General features: G+C 45.8%; 1 protein-coding gene across 2 annotated transcripts in view; it reads left to right on the top strand.

The window, feature by feature from the left end:
• The first annotated feature begins 6508 nt into the window (after positions 1-6508).
• Positions 6509-13825, top strand: part of PLA2G7 (phospholipase A2 group VII) — a 30653-nt gene continuing 23336 nt past the window's right edge. The window contains exon 1 of one of the 2 annotated variants that reach the window (XM_006120679.4): positions 6509-6882. The gene's annotated coding sequence lies outside the window, so the exon portion shown is untranslated. The remainder of the gene's footprint in view (positions 6883-13825) is intronic. The other variant, XM_006120680.4, reaches the window with a different exon arrangement.

Raw genomic sequence — 13825 nt, 5'->3', positions numbered from 1 at the left:
TTCTGATAACAATCCCTGATATGAACAGTGATAGAGATGCAGCCGTGTTAGTCTGGTCTAGCTGAAACAAAAGACAGGGCTATGCAGCACTTTAAAGACTAACAAGATGGTTTATTAGGTGATGAGCCCACCTAGGTCTGGCCCACGAAAGCTCATGACCTAATAAACCATCTTGTTAGTCTTTAAAGTGCGGCATAGTCCTGTCTTTTGTTCCTGATATGAACAGACTTTCACAGCTCTGCCGCTTCCTGCCAACCAAAAGGGACAGAGAAAATTTGACAGGATAAAATCAAAGTCAGCAAGGTTAGGACAGAATACCTGCCTTGCCAATGAATAGCCAGACTTTTCTGGATTTAAATCATGCCTTTGCTTTTTTAAAATGTCTCTTTTCTGCTAGTTTCCTTCTTTTCTCAGAAAAATTTCTAGAAGGATGCAAAAGTCCTTGGGGCACATTCTCTGATCTGGCTAAGCTACATAAAAAGGGGCGCAAAACTGAAGTCTTTATAGTCCTCTTATCTCAGGAGTGGCCAGGGGATGATCAATCAAATCCCTGGCATAAACTACAACAGCCTAATGGCTGCTCTAATTTATTCCTGGTTGTTCTATACTTCAAGAGGCCATTCTTGCAACCACAGAAATACCATGTTAAATTTCACAGGTTTTTTTGAATAAACATTAACTAACGCATCTGGGCAGTAGGTAAGTACCATCATCCCTACTTCACAGATGGGGAAAATGAGGTAGAGAAAAACAAAGGTACTTGTTCAAGGTCACAGATTGCTTAGGGCAGGAATAGGACTAGAACTCAGAAGTCTGAGTGTGCCAGTCCTGTTCTTACTTCATGCCAGCACACTGCTTGGAGTATCACTAAAGCAGCTGTTGTAGTTATCACGGACCAATTTCAGGCCATTTTTTGCTTTTTTCCTTCAACATAGGTTCCACGCTCGTTCCACGAGGAGTAACAGTAGTGCGGAATAGGAAGCCTAATCCGAACTACCTAGTCCGTGCCGCGTGTAGCCGCAGGACACAGAGTCCGCACTAGCGGACATTTAAAAATGGCGGCGCCCAGCAATATGCAAATGAAGCCCGGGACATTCAAATCCCAGGCTTCATTTGCAATTCCGGTTGCCTACATTACCACCCTAGTTTGAACTAGGGTGGTAGTGTAGACATACCCTGGGTGTTGCAGTTCAGCACCACTCAGCTTGTTCCTCCATCATGATGATGGGGGCGCTGGCTAAGCCAAATTTAAGTGAGGAGCACCATGACGCCAATGGAAACTAGAGGAAACAGTTGGTGTCACGCTCCCTGGAAAGCACTGGTCTCCTCCAGTGTATCCCTGCAGTGACACCCCATCTTCCATATTCCCTGTCTCCCCGACCTCCAGAGCCCCATGATGCACACCTTTCCCTAAGCCAGGTGACCCCCTCTCTGTCATGCCACTCATCCTGGTTCCCCAGATCTTCCGCGATTGCACCTCCAGCCCCTTTTGCTCCCCACTCTTTCCCCCAGCCTCCCCTCACTATCTCCAGGACTCCAAATCCCTCCCTCTTATGTGCCATGGGTGGGGACTGTGTTTTTTTCTGGGAGCTATCAGCTCACAGAACCTCCCCCAGACTTTTTGTTTTCCATATCCTTCCCCCAGCAAGCCACATCTGCAATCCCATGCCCGTCAGCTCGGCCCGCTTCCTTCCCCAGCCCTCCAAATCCTTCCTTACGTCAAGCCGCAAATCCCCACATCACCCTTGACCTTTGACCTCCACATGGGTCATATGGGGGCTGTATATTATGGGAAGTTCTGGGTTCATGATCCTCCAACTGCCAGTGGAAGGTTACCCACATGTTCACATCAGGCCAGAGAATCTGGAATCTTAGCTTCCAGCCCTGTTGAGGAAGTATAAGGGGAGATTGGGTCTGAGGGCATCTTGGGTCATGACAGGCTATCAAGGTTTACAAATGGATCTTGAGCAGAAATATTCTCGAATGGCCCTCATGGTCTTCTGTGTTTCAGAAGCCACCAGAACCTTGTTAGTGCAGGGTATATGTATGCAAGTAGGCTGTGCATGTTGTAACTAGTGTTTCAAAATGGTGATTTGGGCTCCACTAAATCCAGTGACCTAAGCCCTGAGGTAAGTGGAGAGTGAGATACGCAGAAGAAACACAAAGAGGAAGGTGCAAACAGAGGACCCCTGATTTGTACAGAGAATGTAGGGCAATCATCTAGTTATCTAAGGTGTCTGTACATGAATGCAAAAAGCCTGGGAAACAAGCAGGAAGAATTAGAAGTCCTGGCACAGTCAAAGAACTATGATTTGATTGGAATAATGGAGTCTTGATGGGATGACTCACATGATTGGAGATGAAGTACTCAAATGGTTTTTTTTGTTGTTTTTTTGTTTTTTTGCCTCTGTCTTCACAGACAAGATCAGTTCCCAGACTACTGCACTAGGCAACACAGTATCAGAAGAGGGTGGACAATGCCCTCGGTGGAGAAAGAACAGGTTAAGGACTATTTAGAAAAGCTGGACATACACAAATCCATGGGGCAGGATTTAATGCATCTGAGGGTGCTGAGAGAGTTGGCAGATGTCATTGCAGAGCCTTTGGCCATTATCTTTGAAAACTTGTAGAGATCAGGGGAGGTCCCGGATTATTGGAAAAAGGCAAATATAGTGCCCATCTTTTAAAAAGAGAATAAGGACAATCCAGGGAACTACAGCCTTGTCAGCCTCACCTCAGTCCCCGGAAAAAAAACATGGAGGGGATCCTTAAGGAATCTATTTTGAAGCAATTGGAAGAGAGGAAAGTGATCAGGAACAGTCAACATGGATTCACCAAGGGCAAGTCATGCTTGACCAACCCGATTCCCTTCTATGATGAGGTAACTGGTTCTGTGAACATGGAGAATTCAGTGGATGTGATATACCTTGACTTTAGCAAAGCTTTTGATATGGTCTCCCACAGTATTCCTGCAAGCAAGTTAAGGAACTATGGGTTGGATAAATGGACTCTAAGGTGAATAGAAAGTTGGCTAGATTGTCAGGGTCAATGGGTAGTGAACAATGGCTCAGTGTCTGGTTGGCAGTTGGTCTCAAACAGAGTGCCCCAAGGATTGTTTCTGGGACTGGTTTTAACATCTTTATTAATGACCAGGATGAGAGGATGGATTGCATCCTCAGCAAGTTTGCGGATGACACAAAGCTAGAGGAGAGGTAGATACATTGGAGGGCAGGGATAGAGTCAAGAGTGATCTAGACAAATTAGAGGATTGACTCAAAAGAAATCTGATGAGGTTCAACAAGGACAGTACTTGGGATGGAAGAATTCCAAGCACTGTTACAGATTGAGGACCGACTGGCTAAGCAGCGGTTTGGCAGAAAAGGACCTGGGGATTACAGTGGATGAGAAACTGGATGTGAGTCAATAGAGTGCCCTTGTAGGTAAGAAGGCTAACAGCATATTAGGGTGCATTAGGAGGAGCATTTCCAGCAGATCTAGAGAAGTAATTATCCCCCTTTATTCGGTGTTGGTGAGACCACATCAAGAGTATTGCATCCTGTTTGAGGGCCCTCACTACAGAAAGGATCCAGCGGACGGCAACCAAAATGACTAGGGGGCTGGAGCACATGACCTACAAGGAGAGGCTGAGGGATTTGGGCTTATTTAGTCTGCAGAAGTTTGATAGCAGCCTTTAACAACCTGAAGAGGGTTTCCAAAGAAGATGGAGAGAGGCTGTTCTTAGTAGTGACAAATGGCAGAATGAGGAGCAATGGTCTCACACTGCAGTGGAGGAGGTCTAGGTTGGATATTAGCAAAAATTATGCAAGAACAACAAGAAGTCCTGTGGCACCTTATAGACTAACAGATTTATTGGAGCATAAGCTTTTGTGGGCAAAGACCCACTTGGTCAGATGCATGTAGTGGAAATTCCAGAGGCAGGTATAAATATACAGGCATAAGAAAAGAGTTCCAATCAAGAGTAAGGCTAGAGATAATGAGGTCAATTCAGTCAGGGAGGATGAGGTCCACTTTTAGCAGCTGATGTGGAGGTGTGAACACGGAGGCTACGTCTACACTGGCACTTTTTTCCGGAAATGCTTAAAACGGAACAGTTTTCCATTATAAGTATTTCCAGAAAAAGCGCGTCTACATTGGCAGGATGCTTTTCCAGAAAAGCACTTTTTCCGGAAAAGCGTCCGTGGCCAATGTAGACGCGCTTTTCCGGAAAAAAGCTCCGCTCGTCATTTTCGTGATCGGGGCTTTTTTGCAGAAAAGACTACTGTGCTGTCTACACTGGCCCTTTTCCGGAACAGTTTTTCCGGAAAAGGACTTTGCCCGAACGGGAGCAGCATAGTTTTTCCGGAAAAACACTGACAATTTTACAGTAGATTGTCATTGCTTTTCTGGAAAAGCAAGCGGCCAGTGTAGACAGCTGGCAAGTTATTCTGGAAAAGCGGCTGCTTTTCCAGAATAAGTGGCCCAGTGTAGAGACAGCCCGTGAGAAGAGAAACTGCTTTTGTAGTTGGCTAGCAATTCACAGTCTTTGTTTAATCTTAAAATGATAGTATCAAATTTGCAGATGAATTGTAGCTCTGCAGTTTCTCTTTGAAGTCTGTTCTTGAAGTTTTTTTGTTGCAGAATGGCTATTTTTAAATATGCTACTGTGTGTCCAGGGAGATTGAAGTGTTCTCCTGCAGGTTTTTGTGTATTGCCATTCCTGGTATCAGATTTGTGTCTGTTTATTGTTTTACATAGGCACTGTCCAGTTTGGCCGATGTATATGGCAGAGGGGCATTGCTGGCACATGATTGCATATATTATATTGGTACATGTGTAGGTGAATGAGCCCGTAATTGCGTGGCTGATGTGGTTAAGTCCTGTGATGGTGTCGTTGGTGTAGATATGTGGGCAGAGTTGGCACCAAGGTTTATTGTAGGGGTTGGTTCAGAGTGGGAGTTACTCTGGTGTGGTGTATAGCTGCTGGTGAGATTTTGCTTCAGGTTGGCAGGTTGTCTGTGGGTGAGGACTGGCCTATCTCTCAAGGTCTGTGGGAGTGGGGGATCATTGTCCAGGATTGGTTGTAGATCGCTGATGATGCACTGGAGAAGTTTTAGCTGGGGACTGTAGGTGATGGCCAGTGGTGTTCTGTTCTTTTCTTTGTTGGGCCTGTCTTGTAACAAGAGGCTTCTGGGTATACATCTGGCTCTGTTGATCTGTTTCCTTACTTCCTCAGGTGGGTAAGTCTGTAAGGTGCCACAGGATTTCTCATTGTTCTTGCAGATTCAGACTAACACGGCTACCCCCTTATACTTAGCACAAATTATGTCACTAGGAGGGTGGTGGAGCACTGGGATGGGTTACGTAGGGAGGTGGTGGAATCTCCACCCCTATAGGTTTTTAAGTCTTGGCTTGACAAAGCTCTGTCTGGGATGATTTAGTTGGAGTTGGTCCAGCTTTGGGCAGGGGGCTAGATTCGATGACCTCCTGAGGTCTCTTCCAGCCCTATGATTCCATGTGGTGCCTCCATAGTATATGTGGTGCCTCAGTTTCCCCATATGTAAAATGGGGTTGTAATAGTGAACACCTTTGTACAATGCTTTGAGAACTACTGATGAAAAGCGCTAAGATCTATGTATTTATTAACAACAAAATACAGAGGGTGAAAAAAGTCGTATTTTGTTACCATAGGAAGTCGTGAACGTTTCATTGGTTTCAGAGTTTCTGCAGCAAGTGGTGTCACATGTACTGTATTTCCCTCACCTACCACTCCCTCAGACACTGCTAATTGTCCTTGCTGAACCTGTTTCTTGAATAAACAGATCCTCAGAGCTGTCAGCCTACATTTTACCCACATTAAATTCTACCAAACAAAGGATATACTCTGTTGGCTCCAGCCCTCATTTAGGAGTAGAGCTGGTTAAAATACAGGGGGGAAATCTGGAGAATGTTTGCAACATGGTGTCCATTTTCAGCTAAGCAAGATCATTCAGATTCCAACCAGCTTTCAGTCCCCTTCACCCCCAATTTATAGTTGCGTTGAGGGTGGATCTCACAACCCCAGACCACATCCTCCCCTACCCTCTGTGGAAGCAGGTGCAGCGATCTGTGAAGTTCACTCTGCAGAGCTTCTGCTCTCCCCCTCTCACATGTTGCAGGAGAGGTGCTGGAACTAGGGGTCCTGGTGAGTGTTGCTGCATCTAGGGCTTGAGGAGGGTTTGGTTGAATGGCTCACAGCACCTCTACTATACAATGTAATCCAGTACCTGTGCTGTCTTCTCCCCCCTCACACACAGGAGGATCCAGCTCTGACACAGAAAACACCTGGTGGCTGTGACTTTGAGCCAAAATCTGTTCCCAGCTACAGGGGGACGGGCACAATTTGTGTAGCGAGGGTGCTGAGGTGCGGAGCACCATTCCACCAAACGGCAAGCCCTGCATTGGATGGATACCACTTCAAGCCAAGGGGTGCACCAGCCCTTCCCCCACTCCAACGCCATACACATACACACACACACACACACACACTTTAGCTCCAGCACCATTGCTCAGCAGCCCTGGTGCCGTGGCAACACCCCGGTAAAAAAGCCGGGGAGCAAAAGCAGGTACAGCCACGAGTCACAGCCTGTGTGCGCACAGAGCGCTGTGACACCACCGCCTGCCAACACGCAAGGCCCTGCCTCGACTTTCCAGGCCCGGGGGCCGCCGCACAAGCAGGACGAGCGGCCTGTGGGCCAGCCAAGCCCCTCCCTCCTGTAGCGAGCAAGCCAGAGTCCGAGAGCGAAAGCGGCACCCCAAGCGCCGCGGCTGGCAACGCGCTGCGAACCATTCGGACTGCAGGCGGCGGCAGCCAGACCGGGGAGCGGGGGAGCTGCGCGCAGGGAGGTAAGGGGCGCGGGCTGCGGGCCGAGCCGGGCGGGTCTAGCCAGGGCCCTGGCAGCCTGGGGTAAGCACAGTGCGCCGGCCAGGGCTCCTAGCTGCTGTCTCTCGCCCTGCTCCTCTTCCTCGGGGCAGCCTGGCTCCGGCACCCTCCTGCCCAGACCGAGCCTTCCCGCAGCTGCCTCCCTCCAGACGGGCTCCATGATCCCAGAGCGGCATGTCCCCCAGCTCCTCACCCCTTCCTCTGCCCCGACCAGCATCTTCCCACCCCACAGGGCGGCTCCAGTAGACACACGGCAGGGGCGTTTTGCGCAGTGATTAACTGGGGCCCCTGGGTTCAGCGTGCCCCCCTCTCCCCACCCGCGCCCCCAAATGCTTGTGCCATGGCCGCTGCGAGAGGGGAGGGGAGGGTCGTGGGAGGGCGAGGAGGCGGCCTGGCGTGTATCTGGTGGGTACCGAGTGAGCTGGAGGAAGGGTGCCAGGGGAATCCAGAGAAACTTACACCCACATTCTGCGCAAAGCAGCTGGTGCCCTCCCTCACAGGGCAGTGGCGCTGGAATCATTTTTAGGACGGGGGTGCTGAGCTGCACCCCCCCTTATACTGTCAGCACCGCTAAGCGCCCCAGGCTTGGGCTACAGATGGGGACAGTTGAGGCCCTGCGGCTGGCAGCAGAAACGCCAAGGCCGGCAGCCTGGACCCCCAGAGGTGAGGGGTCAGCAGCCAGGACTCCCTGGAACTGGTGGTCGGTATCCCCGGCAGCAGCAGAGCCACCAGACATTTTGCAGTGTGGGATGCAAAATCTGGGGGGTGCTGCAGCATCCCTGGCACCCCTTCTGCCTGAGCCTGTGCCACATGGCACTGGCATGTGAGCAGTTACTGAGAAATGGGAGCTTCTGTCAGTAGAAATGGGCTAAAGCGTCAGCTAGATTTACAGCAGTTATAATATTATTGGCATTACCATAGTACCTATGAATCTGAGTCCTGGATTAGGACCCCATTGTGCTAGGGTCTTAACTCAGAACAAAAAAGTTGAACTTCCAAACTAAGTACCAGACAAGAGGCAGCAGGTGGATGTAAATTGATGGTGGGGTAGGGGAAGCACCAGGAAACAATTAAATCATGATGGTCAGCATGATAGGCAGTGGTGTCAGCAGGTCAGCTGCCTAGCCACTGTCAGATTTTAGTAGATGTCATAGCAAAAGAGTGTTTTAATGAGTGATATGAAGGAGAGCAATGGCAGATCCTCAGTGGAGCGAGGCTGATTTACAGCAGCTCAAAATCTGGCCCTGTGTTGGGTTTTGTTCACAGTGGCGTGTGTGAGGGTAAAACATAATCTGTGTTATTAGCACTGTTCCTTATTCCCATCAGTGCCCAAGTGTGGGCTGCAAAGCTTCCAAAGAAGAAAGAAGTTGTAAGAGTTATTTATGACGCATTATTTGGACTTCTTAGTGTCGGAAAGTTTCTGACACAGGAAGTTTCTCATTAAACAAGCAGAAGAGTCAATAGACATTTGATATTATTAATTACGATTATTATTCAGTTGTGTGCGGGATGAAGAGTTTGCCATTCTGCCCCAAAGAAGAGAGGGGTCACTAAGTACCAGGCATCAGGTGTCTTAGAATTACAGCCAGTGCATTAGATTAGACAGGTGTCTCTCCAGCCCCTCTGCCACCTGCCAGTTGGGTATTTTTTCTATTAAAAACCAAGAGGCATTAATGTAAGGAATCCTTGTGCCCAAGGAGGAAGCAGCTTCCAAGAGGCAGAAGGATGTTTTCCAAGTAAGAGCACCCAAGTGGGAGTTATGGGTTCAATTCTTGGATCTGGCAAAGATTTATGGTATGACCCTGGACAAGTCACAGCCTTTCAGAGCCTCATTTCCCTCTCAATACGATGGGAATACCATTGCTTCCTTGCTTTTCCTTATGCAGTTTGATGCTACAATGATGGCAGCTGGAGACATACTCAGGCTTAATTTAGTCAGTGTGTAAAATGCTTCCAGGCATTGGCTAGAAGTTGCTATAGAAGTGCAAAGTCTTCTCAATACCAGACTTGGTGCCTAGAGCAGCCCTTTTGTATTTTGCTCAGTTGTGCACAGCCCCTGCAGTACAAAAGCCTTTTGCTTTTGGTTATTTCCACTCCATCTCATCTGATGAAGTGGGTTTTACCCACAAAAGCTCATGTTTCTATATATGTTAGCTTCTAAGGTGCCACAGAACTACTCGTTTTTAAAGTTACAGACTAACACAGCTACCTCTCTGAGACTTTTTGCTTTAAGGACCTTCTCCCTTTTCACCCGATCTCAGTCTGATTCACCACACTCGTCCATGAGTAAATATTTAATCTCTCTGACTAAACTCTTCCTCTTTGTCAGCCTTCCGAATAGTACATGCTGACAGAGGTTATGGACAAGACCAAGGTCAGAAAATCTGACAGAGTTTTATTAAAGAGACTAATTTTCCAATTGTACCACCATAAAGTGTGAGAGATTTCCAGTTGCTGGATATGTGAGGGGAGGGGCCGGCTCAAAATTAATTTGCATAGATATTTAATTGAAAGAGACTTCAGTCACTTACCTTAGCCCCACATTTGCCTTTATCTTTCATATATGTAATCCTAACTGAGCACTGACATCAGCAGTGCTGACGCATGCCATGCTATAACAAGGTTTGGCATGCATTCTTCTACACTGTTTCCAGCTTCCTTCACTGCTGCTCTTTTGCGTCCTACATTTTAGATTAAAGATCTCAGGAACACATTCATTTGTGACACAGACTTTGGAGCAAGTTCGTTTCCTTCATCAGCCAGTCACACACACTAAATTCCATTGCACCACTGTAGCCTTTTTGTGTTTATAAACTTCCTGGTGGTCAGGGTCACTCACTGACATTGGTGATTATTCCTTGTGTTCATAACAAACTGAGTAGTTGGGATACCTCAGAAACAGGCAAGGGAGCGTCTAATGGTAATCATCTAGGGCCTGATCCTGCCACTCTGAGGTGGATGTAATTCCCACTGCATCCTATGTGAGTTTTATGTATGAGAGAACTGTAAGATGAGGCCTAAAGCGATAAAGAGAGGCCAAAATCCGAACTCAGTTCTACTCAAGTCAGTGCTGATCCACCCCGGCTTTGGATATACCCCTATGGGAGTTTAGAAATGAATAGGAATCTTTATATGTGCCTTTTGAGCACATAAAGGAGAGGCCTCCCTCCCTGACTTCTGTCTGCTCCTTACTGAGGCTCTCCACACAGGCAGGTAGTGGTTTGCCACCAGTGAAGTGGCAGAATGGTTAACATGGACAATTGTGTGATAAGCAGCACAGCACTCTGGTTCCTCCTGCATCTGATGTCAACTGACATTCCACGCACTTTGCCCCAGCTCTCTCCTTTCTGCACTTCCTCCACTAATTCTTCCTGCCTGATGCTCTGCTGCATGGCATGTAGCTGCAGACATGTTGCCTTATATTATACATCTGTACACTCAGTATTCCTCCTAGTTTGAGGCCCACATGTAACAGTGGGGAATAACATGCTTGCAACCGAGTATTACACAAAGAGATGCCTATGGCAAAGGATCACTTCAGTCAAACGCTGCCAAAGAAAAGCCGCTGTCAGCACAATGCAAAAAAACTTAACATCTTTGCATACCCCCAAAGGAAGCACTGCTGATCTAATCAAGGGTTGTTGTTTTTTGCTTCATTCTCCCCCCACGCCCCTGCCACTTGTTTCCTTTAACTATGCATCTCCTCCTCGGCAATGCCATCCACTCTCCTTTTTCTCAAGTCTCAACATGATTGGTTCCCATACAGAAAACTCCTTGCAAATAAGGCTTGAAGTTTATCTGCGTGCTACCATTTCCTTTAACTATTAACAGATATTTTGGTATGTTGCTGTTGCGCAGAGTTTTCTTTTTGGAGCTAGAAGGCTTTCTTAGCACATTTATACAGTGCCGTTTTTGTAGCATGCACATAGACATGATCCATGGAAGAGTTAGAGGTGGGGGCTCAGATACCTCTCACACATTGTGGGTGTGTCTAGACTACAGGGTTTTGTCGACAAAAGTGGACTTTTGTCAACAAAACTATACCTGCGTCTACACTGCCGCTGAGTTCTGTCAACAGAACTCAGCAGTTTTGTCGACGGCGGTAAACCTCGTTCTACAAGGAATAACACCTTCTGTCGACAGAAGGCGTTATTGCATTTATACTGTCCTTTGCGTCTACACTCTCATGTCGACAAAGCGGCTTGCTTTGTCGACAGAACTGGATGTAGTCTAGACGCTCTTTATCGACAGAAGCTTTGTCAACAGTATCTGTTGACAAAACTTCTGTTGACAAAAGCCTGTAGTCTAGACGTACCCCCAGTGTGTCCTGAGCACATGTAGACAATCTGCAGGATATACTGAAACAAAGGATCAAGTCTTTACTTTCCAAAGCAGTGACCTAGGAATCAGAGTACCATTTCCAGATAACACTGAGTCTCTTGAGGGAAATCAGTTAGAAATAATTGCATCTCAGATTAACATAACTGGCTACAGCAACGGAGAGCTAGTCTCTCTGTCTCAGTTTCTCCATCCATAAAATAGGACTAATATGTAACATTTGCAAGGAGTATGGAAATGCTTAGGAGAAAGGTACAAAGTAGTAGTATGATAATGAAAGACCGATGCCCACAAATGCCACCACATTAAGGATCAACATTTCTAGCTCCCCAATCCCATTTTACTAACTCAGCCACAGAGATGTGTCGTACAATAACATGGGTGTTTTCCTGTTAAATTCAGGCTGATTGGGAAGCTCCTCCCACACCACAGTGATCACTAACACACATCATATTTCAAGGTTTAACAGCAGGTGCCCTCCCAGATAGACAGCTTCATTTCCCCAGGGCATCACTAAAGTGACTTGAATAGACCTAATAGCATAATTGGGCTCTTCCTCCTATAAGTAGGGTTCTGGCAAGCACAGCTCCCCACAACCAAAAAGAGAAGTGCTGATTTGTCAGCACCAAATGAATGTTTTTGAACCAACCTCTCTCATGGATGCCCAGGCCTTTTATATTTGAACCAGGAAGGGCCTCAAGATTCTCTGAAGCCTTGTCTTTATATTGGAAAAGAGGGACTAGAGCTAGCTGAGCAATAGAAGGCAAGGGACAAGCACTAGAACGATGGTATAATTGGTGTTGTGCAGAAAAAGGTGAATTGCAAGTGCATGCATTTGTTTTTCACATTCCCAAAATACATCGGCAAAGTGTGGTCAGTTGTATTTTAACTATGCTTGGTCTCTCAAAGCCTTATCGTAGGAATTGTTTTTTCCCTTTGGCTGAAAGACCAGTTCCTTCCTAAATCTATTTTAGTTCCCTTGTTTACAATAATCACAATACTCATCCACAGTGGGAGACATTTTTCAGTTTCTTAGGAAGATAGTTTTGTAAACGCAGATTATTATTTTCAACAGCTTCCTGTTCTCCCTAAATCTTTTGGAATCTGAAAAAAAATACATTTTTCACTTAAGGATTTTTTCAAAATTTCTTGTTTTACTAATATCTTGACTAAAGTAGAAAGCAGTTTGGAAATCTAGTTTGTTTCATTGCCATTTATGGTAGTTCAAGTTAATTAGAATAAACTATTACATTAGACTGTTGGGTTTCACTTTCTGACTCTCATGCCCTTGCATGGTACTGTTGAATTTTTCAGTTTCCATCATAAGAGGAGAGTGTTTAAATATGCCATCCTTAAAACATTTGTTCAAATCTTTCGGAACGGAAATGTAGGTTAATGCTCCAGGCACAGAGCCAGTGATTAAAGATTCCTTGAAGTTTACTCCAGTAGTTGTAACACCAGTTTCCTTTGTAGCCTTGATTAAAAGTGCAGGAAGTGCTTTAAAGATGAAAATCTGTGTTAGGAGCTTGTTTATTAACTACAAATATATGTTATACATTGAAATTAGGTGCCCTTTAACAATCTATAGTTTTATTGTAAATTTGTTTTTAAGGTCGTACGGAAGGAATTTTTCAGTGAAGTCTTATTTTTCTGAGAGTCTTACTAAGACTAGAATTGTCATGAATTTTGCATTTCAGTGTCCAGTTTTACCAGTAGTTTGCAACATTAATGAAACAGTGGTATAAAAGTGAGGGCTATAGGTTGAATTCTGGAGCTTACTAGTTATGGGAATATATCAAATATACTCAACTCCTGGTGCTTCTGAAGTCAGAATTTCCATCACTCGCCAGTTAGAATCTTTACTAAAAAGTTATGGAGGTGTGCTTTTTTTTTCCATATTTAAGCCTACCTATGGCTTAACCCATAGGACAGTGAACAGATATTCATCCTTGCCACTTGGGTCTGAGGGATTATTTGCAGTATCCCTCTTTTCCTTGTCAAAGGGCCCCTAACCTCCTCTTTACTGAGGAAATGTGAAATTGTGGAATATGAACTGGTTTGTAACCTATCCTTTAAGGTTATGAATGGAATCTAATGAATGGAAGATATCTAATATGACATCAATATTTAAAAAGGGCTCTAGAGGTGATCTTGGCAATTACAGACCAGCAAGTCTAACATCAAATTAGTTGAAACTATAGTAAAGAATAAAATTGTCAGACACATAGATGAACATAATTTGTTGGGGAAAAGTCAACATGGTTTCTGTAAAGGGCAATCATGCCTTACTAATCTACTAGAGTTCTTTGAGGGGGTCAGCAAACGTGGGCAAGGGAGATTCAGTAGATATAGTGTACTTAGATTTCCAGAAAGCCTCTTGAGATCCCTCACCCAAGGCTCTTAAGTAAAGTAAGTTGTCATGGGATAAGAGGGAAGGTCCTCTCATGAACTGATAACTGGTTAAAAGACAGGAAACAAAGGGTAGGAATAAATGGTAAGTTTTCTGAATGGAGAGGTAACTAGCGGTGTCCCCCGAGGGTCCATACTGGGACTAATCCTATTCAACCT

Source organism: Pelodiscus sinensis, chromosome 3 (assembly GCF_049634645.1).
Source record: "Pelodiscus sinensis isolate JC-2024 chromosome 3, ASM4963464v1, whole genome shotgun sequence".
Classification (NCBI taxonomy): domain Eukaryota; kingdom Metazoa; phylum Chordata; order Testudines; family Trionychidae; genus Pelodiscus; species Pelodiscus sinensis.
This window is presented reverse-complemented; position numbering and strand designations above follow the sequence as displayed.